This window comes from Lytechinus pictus, chromosome 14 (assembly GCF_037042905.1).
Source record: "Lytechinus pictus isolate F3 Inbred chromosome 14, Lp3.0, whole genome shotgun sequence".
In the NCBI taxonomy this organism is placed as follows: domain Eukaryota; kingdom Metazoa; phylum Echinodermata; class Echinoidea; order Temnopleuroida; family Toxopneustidae; genus Lytechinus; species Lytechinus pictus.
Genome location: NC_087258.1, coordinates 25513665 through 25519664, shown reverse-complemented (window position 1 = coordinate 25519664; position 6000 = coordinate 25513665).

Below are 6000 nucleotides of genomic sequence, written 5' to 3'. Positions count from 1 at the left end.
ATGATTAGATCTAGAATTCTCAGATCTGAAAGTTAGACCATAACTTACCTTAAAAATCCTGCAAAATTTTCTAAATGCCTCATTTTGCCAGCCACATTTGAAAGGGTTCCTGCCCATTACGAAAGCTATGCACTTGAAAAGATTCATATTATTATTGTTAAAAAGACAAAAATTGAAGTGACAAGTAAGCTGCAAACAGTTGCTGGATACTCTTTGCATTAATGTGTTCCTCACACGTACTGACACTGCTGTTACAGTTCCATGTAAAAATTGAACATTGAAATTGCATGCACATTAATGAGTGGCACATGCGAAGAATTACTTGTAGGACCCTTAGGCTTACTACACCATATATTTTGCGTCTTACCTACTGTGCATGTGCCATGGCTGGGACATGTACTTGTAGATTTTGCAATTTCTTGGCATGATTGAGGTTAACATTTTTTTTTCTCTCTCTCTTTTTTGCAGCCCTGGTAGAAGCACCATCTTGATACTATCATTCAAACTCTCATCAGCTGTATCATTATAGGTGGACTAAAAGAACAATATTCATGCAGATATAATGGTGAGTACAAATTTATCCTTTTTGGAAGGTATTTTTTATTATTATTGTGTTATTTTGATTATTTACATGTGCATGAACATGAGATGCAGTTAAATAATTTTGATTTTGTAACCACTCTGATACAAAGCTTGTGTAATGCTCTTACAAGATTCATGCTGTTGTCAATTCAAACGTAATAGATAGGCATAAGTGAAACATCAACACCTAATGTGCATTTATGATCACATCAGAATTGATCTTCATTATGTGAAATTGGCAACTTGTAATTTCTTATTCAAACTGATGGAATTATCCCATAAACCATTTAAAACACATTTAAAAAAACATGAATTAAAATCATGTTTAATTAAAATAAATATTTTTTTAAAAAATAAATTTACTCTTAAATGTCCTTCCCTATACAGAGATGGTTTGGAGGTGCAGCAGATCTTGAGGGCATCAAGCCCCCTCCCCGGACTTGACTTTACATGTTAATATTTTAAGTATAAATATGTAACAAACCCCACATTGTTTTTTAATCATTTTTTTTAAAGTTTGGAAATTGATATTGAAACCATGTAGTTTTTAATGAATATTAAATAGTTAATGAAGGAAAGGCTTTTATGTTTATCTTCTTCTGTTATTTTTGCAGATGCCTTAAGTTGAAATGGAAGGTGTCCTGAATCAGCATCTATTCATCTGGTTTCGTAACTCCTTTCATAGTGCTATTGGAACCTGCTCCCTACCAGTATAACATCAAACAGATTGGAAGAATAAAGGCCAATGGGAAGTGCCTTTTATATTTCTACTTGCCACAAAGCAGTCCATGGTTTAGCGCAATCTAAACTGGACTATTGTTATGCTCTTCGTGCTTGAATTAGGGCGATCTGGACTGACTGCAGAGTACAGAATGCTGCATCTATTGTGCCATTTGCCATACGCCAACTTCGCTGGCTGCAAGTCAAGGAAAGGATATACATGAACATCAGTGTCCGTCTCCTGATTTTCAAAGTCAATGACAGAGATCCAGATTACATGTATTATAAGGAATCCCTTGTGCGTCATTTTCATTCCAGGCGCACTTGCCTTTTTATTTTTGTGATCATTACGCACCTACTAATTAGCTACTGGTGATGCAACTTTCTCCACTACTGCTCCAAGGCCATGGAATTAGCTCCTTCCTCTCCTCCAGTTGTCAACAACCTTGGATCAATCCAAATACAATTTGAGAAGACCTACCATATTCCTGATCTTTGCTCTGTACTTACAACAATACTGTCACTGCCTGGTAATTTGAATTTTTTTAAATCTCATGTGCTGACTAGGATGGCGTCTCAATTCATCCAAATTAGACAAGGGATCATAAAGTAATGTATGACATTCTAACCTCTGCATTATTTTGGTGAAAGAGCTCTAAGCATATGCAAGTACATGTAGCAAGCTGATGATGTCATACTGACGTACATTGTACATGTACACGTATCCCCAACTTATTATTTTGTATATAAAATTGTGCATTTAATTTTGTTTACCAAGAATCGGATTGTAAACTGTATTGATGTGACTTACCTGTATTGATTATTGCTGGAAGTTCTTTTGCTACATGGGATTGGAAGACATACTTATTACACACATGAAGTAAATTATTATTTTATCTGGTAACATGAGAACAAAAAAAATGTGGGCATGATATCATAAACTTACATGTATCTACTTGCATGTGTTGATGACCAATATTTTTGTAATTGTTTATTTTTTTTAAATCTGATTTTGATAAAATTTTCACTATATTGCATGGTAAAAATTACTTTATTTTAGATTATGTTGAGCCCGTATCATATACAAGTACAACTTTAAAGATAAATTACCAGTTGTAGTAACAATCTTAAAATGAGTTCGAACAGAATCCAATAGAATTACCAGCAAAATATAAAAGATATGTGCCATAATTATAGCTCGGGAAGAAAATGTGTAATTGCTGAGAAATGAGCAAAATAAGCATGTAATTCTATCAAATGTCAGGTATTTTTCAAATCAATCATAATACACTGTCCTGTCCCACATATGCTTTTCTGTGTTAGTGATCATCAGAATAATTGATTTTAAGTTCAAAATTAGTAATTTTACAAAGATACAAGTTTACATTAATGTACCAGATCTAGAGATTATGTACAATATTTTGACAATTTCTCATGAAATAATTGTTTGCTGCAACTGCTGTCTTTTTAATACCTCTAAGTGATAGTGTAATACAACCACAAACTTTTCTTAAGAATTAATGTACATGTATGATTCTTTCACCCAAATTTACATGCATTGATACTGTTGACTACTTGCCAAAAGTTCCTGCCAAAAGCCTTTTTTTTTTACGATGTACATGCTTTTATAGACGACCTGCCAAAACATTGTATTGTATATATATTCAAGGACCAACCAAAAAGAGATGAATAAAATGTTTGAAGGAAATTGAAATTAACTTTAAAAATGATAGCTGTCAATGCAGTATTATTACAGGGTTCCCACAGTCATGGAAAATCCTGGAAAAAATTGGTCATGGAAAGTCAGAGATATGTAAAAAGTCATGGAATTGCATTTACCTCTTGGCTATGACAGCTTTCTAGTTTTTGTCTCACCTGCATAGCAGAGTGAGACTATAGGCGCCGCTTTTCCGACGGCGACGGCGGCGGCGCCGACGGCGACGGCGGCGGCAGCGTCAACACCAAATCTTAACCTGAGTTAAGTTTTTGAAATGACAGCATAACTTAGAAAGTATATGGACCTAGTTCATGAAACTTGGCCATAATGTTAATCAAGTATTACTGAACATCCTGCCTGAGTTTCATGTCACATGACCAAGGTCAAAGGTCATTTAGGGTCAATGAACTTAAACCATGTTGGGGGAATCAACATCAAAATCTTAACCTAAGGTTAAGTTTTTGAAATGTCATCATAACTTAGAAAATATATGGACCTAGTTCATGAAACTTATACATAAGGTTAATCAAGTATCACTGAACATCCTGCTTGAGTTTCACATCACATGACCAAGGTCAAAGGTCATTTAGGGTCAATGAACTTTGGCCGAATTGGGGGTATCTGTTGAATTACCATCATAACTTTCAAAGTTTATGGATCTGATTCATGAAACTTGGACATAATAGTAATCAAGTATTACTGAACATCCTGTGCAAGTTTCAGGTCACATGATCAAGGTCAAAGGTCATTTAGGGTCAATGAACTTTGGCCAAATTGGGGTATTTGTTGAATTACAGCCATAAATTTGAAAGTGTGTTGGTCTAGTTCATAAAACTTGGACATAATAGTAATCAAGTATTACTGAACATCCTGTGCGAGTTTCAGGTCACATGATCAAGGCCAAAGGTCATGTAAGGTCAAAGAACTTTGGCCACGTTGGGGGTATTTGTTGAATTGCCATCATATCTCTATAAGTGTATTGGTCTAGTTCATAAAACGTGGAAATAAGAGTAACCAAGTATCACTGAACATCTTGTGCGAGTTATAGTAGTTTTCAAAATCAGCACTGCTGCTATATTGAATCGCGTGATGCAGGTGAGACGGCCAGAGGCATTCCACTTGTTTATGTCTCACAACTCTCATACTCTGTGATTGTACTCTACTTTTATAATTGGTGTTCATGATCATAACATGTCTGATTTTGTAAACTGTGCCAGAAAGGAATTAAGTCATGGAAAGCAGCAATTTAGTCATGGAGAGGTCATGGAATTCTGTTTTCAAATTTCTGTGGGAACCCTGAATAGGTTTGTGCACTTGACACAGTGTGCACTACATATGAACTTTGTAATGCCATGATATAAACCAGTACAATATCTTAAAGGAAAATAAAACCCAAAATATAATACCACATGATACCATTGATAAATACAGGACAATGAAAATGAATCCACTCATATACCCCCAATCCGATTTCCCAGTATGGAGTACCACCTTTTCAAAGTTGGCATCTTCTGGTTCGAAGTCTATGGATGGAGATTATTCCGTCAGCGACGAACTACATCTCTAAACGTTTGGGCATTATATATTCTATTTCATCGATAATAAATCAAATGTACAGATAGAACTCATAAAATATGTTTAATATTATATGATAGGTTCAAATTACGACTTGATGAGTTTTAATGATAAAAATTACACCCTAATCTACGATTTACAAATTGGCAGCGAAAATCAATCAGAAATTGGAGTGTAAATCTTATCATTAAAACTCATCAAATTGTATTTTGAACCTACCATATATTAAACAAATTTTAACTAATATTTTTATGAGTTTTATCTGTACATTTGATTTGTTATTGATAAAATAGAATATATAATGCCTAAACGTTTAGAGATGTAGTTCGTCGCTGATGTAATAATTTTCTAACTAACCCCGCGAAAATGGCGACCTCCATCCAGAAACTTCGAACCATACTGTAAGAGGCCAACTTTGAAAAGGTGGTACTCCGTAATTGGATTAGGGTATGAGTGGATTCATTTTGATTGTCCTGTATTTATCAATGGGATCATGTGGTATTATGTTTTGGGTGTTATTTTCCTTTAATTCAGATATTACATGCCAGGGTATTGTCCTAGTTTTCATTTTTGGTGCGTAAATTGATCAAATTATTCGTTCCTTTGAACACTATTCTAAACTGAGTGGACTCCAAATATATATTATCATCTCTCGTCTATTTCTACTTGCCCTTCGGCCTTGAAGTAAACTTGGGATAATTATGCATTTTGTTATACGCAATTTTGAGTACAGTGCACTTTGCCGCAGCTACTTATATGATATTACCTATTGTAGACACATCCTTATGTTTTGTTCATTTTCTTAAAAACGATTAAGAGTTTAATCATTTTTGTCTTTAAGCATAAAACAAAGAGTAATCAGTCCATTCTGTATGTGTGACCTGCAAAAAAAAATACAATGGTAGTTAATTTGGTTTGCTGAAAAGCCTGATAGCCTTTGAGGTAACTTTTTAAAGTATTTAGAAGAAATGTATCTTTTTTAAAAGTATTTATATGCACTGTAATTTCTTTGATAGTTACTGTTATGTTACACTGTTTGTACAGTAAAGCAGCTGTTATACATTTTTTGGCCAATAGCAAATGTAAACCAGTATTGTAAATTGATGACTCTATGAGCTGAATACCAGTACTTTCTATATCACTTGTAAAATCATTTGTTGTTTGTTCATTGAAGGTGTTGTATTTTCTTAATCTTATAAAAGTCCATAGGGTCATGAACACATTCTACTGCTACCAAAATCATACCCATGATCTGTGATGTATCTAACCAGTTACCACACACATTGCAACACACCAGTTGCTACATACATTATCATGCATCAGTTATCACACATACCATCACACTAGTTACCACACACATTTTGGGTAATGACTCTGATGCATGGTATTATGTGTAGTATGTACAA